The sequence below is a fragment of the Arachis duranensis genome, chromosome 3, assembly GCF_000817695.3.
Source record: "Arachis duranensis cultivar V14167 chromosome 3, aradu.V14167.gnm2.J7QH, whole genome shotgun sequence".
In the NCBI taxonomy this organism is placed as follows: Eukaryota; Viridiplantae; Streptophyta; class Magnoliopsida; order Fabales; family Fabaceae; genus Arachis; species Arachis duranensis.
The window spans coordinates 81,272,735-81,274,793 of record NC_029774.3 but is presented as its reverse complement, the minus strand read 5'-3'; the positions used below and the strand labels follow the sequence as shown (position 1 = coordinate 81,274,793).

At 33.2% G+C, this 2,059-nt stretch overlaps 1 non-coding gene across 1 annotated transcript; it reads right to left on the bottom strand.

The window, feature by feature from the left end:
- Positions 1-1,612: 1,612 nt before the first annotated feature.
- On the bottom strand, positions 1,613-1,720 carry LOC127746252 (small nucleolar RNA R71). The gene has a single exon (XR_008007872.1). It is a non-coding gene; the product is annotated as a small nucleolar RNA R71 (small nucleolar RNA).
- Positions 1,721-2,059: the final 339 nt, after the last annotated feature.

The following is a 2,059-nucleotide window of genomic DNA, read 5'->3' as shown; positions in this document are numbered from 1 at the left end:
AAAGTGTTCTTGCATGCATTACTTATTCTGATCTTAATTTTTCATGTTTTGTGTCATTTTGTTATTTTTCTCTCTCCTTATTAAAAATTCAAAAAAATATCAAAAATTTCTATTTTCAAATAAATAATACAGAGAAATGAAGATTCAAAACATACAGCAGGGGAATCACAGAAAAAGCTGGGCATTTAGAAAAACGCCCAGTAAGGAAGGAATTCTGGCGTTAAATGCCAGCCAGAGTATCTGGCTGGGCGTTAAACGCCCAAAGAGGTAGCATTCTGGGCGTTAAACGCCAGAATAGATAGCATCCTGGGCGTTTAACTCCAGGATGACAGAGGGGAGGTAATTTCGTTTCAAATTCAATTTTTTTTCAAATTTTTCATGTTTTAAATCATAATTTTAAAATCTTATCTTTCCACATTTTCAAAAATCCTTGCTAACAATTAATGTTTTGATTCAAAAATTGCAAGTTTGTTACTTTCTTGTTAAGAAAGGATCAATCTTTAAATTTTAGAATCATATCTTTTAGTTTCTTGTTAGTCAAGTCATCAATTTTAAATAAATCAAATTTTTTTCAATCATATCTTTTCAATCATATCTTTTTAAAATCAAATCTTTTTTCAATCAAATCTTTTTCAATCATATCTTTTTAAATTTTGATTTCAAAATCTTTTTCTAACTTCTTATCTTTTCAAAATTATTTTCAAATCTTTTTTCAACTAATTACTATTTCTTATCTTTTTCGAAATCACTAAACACTTTTTCAAAAATCTTTTTAATTTAAACTAAAACAATTAATTAATTAAAAATCTTTTTAGTTTTAAAATCTTTTTTCAAAATCTTTTTAGTTTTAATTTTTGAATACTCTCTCTCTCTCTCATCTCTTTCTATTTATTTGCTAACACTTCTCTTCTACTTATAATTTGAACCATCTCTCTCCCTCTGTGTTTGAATTTTTCTTTTTCTCTCACTACCTCATTCCTATATTTTTCTTTTCTTCTAACACATCAAGAAATCTCTATACTGTGACATAGAGGATTCCATTACTCCTTTTTGTTCTCTTCTTTTTCATATGAGCAGAAACAGGGAAAAAAACATTCTTGTTGAAGCTGATCCTGAACCTGAAAGGACTCTGAAGAAGAAGCTAAGAGAAGCTAAAGCACAACACTCTGGAGAGGACCTTACAGAGAATTTCGAAAAAGAAGCAGACATGGCAGCCGAACCCAACAACAATGCTAGAGATGCAAAGAAGATGCTTAGTGACTATACAGCACTAACTTCCAACTTCGATGGAAGAAGCATCTCAATTCCTGCCATTGGAGTAAACAACTTTTAACTTAAACCTCAATTAGTTTCTCTAATGCAGTAGAATTGTAAGTTTTATGGACTTCCATCGGAAGATCCTCATCAATTCTTAGCTGAATTCTTGCAAATCTGTGATATTGTTAAGACCAATGGGGTTGATCCCGAGTTCTACAGACTTATGCTTTTTCCATTTGCTATAAGAGATAGAGCTAGGATATGGTTGGACTCACAATCTAGAGAAAGCCTGAACTCTTGGGACAAGTTGGTCAGCGCTTTCTTGACCAAATTCTTTCCACCTCAAAAGCTGAGCAAGCTTAGAGTGGACGTCCAAACCTTCAAACAGAAGGAAGGTGAATCCCTCTATGAAGCTTGAGAAAGATACAAGCAATTAACAAAAAAGTGTCATTCTCACATGCTTCCCAAATGGAGCATCATATGTATATTCTATGATGGTCTGTCTGAATTGTCCAAGATGTCATTGGACCATTCTGCTGGTGGATCCCTTCATCTGAAAACCCCTGCAGAAGCCCAGGAACTCATTGAGATGGTTGCAAATAACCAGTTCATGTACACTTCTAAAAGAAATTCTACGAATAATGGGATGACTCAGAAGAAAGGAGTTCTTGAGATTGATACTCCGAATGCCATATTGGCTCAAAATAAAATATTGAATCAGCAAGTCAATATGATTTCTCATAATCTGACTGGATTGTAAGCTACATCCGGCAGTGCTAAAGAAGCCTCCTCAGAAGGAGAA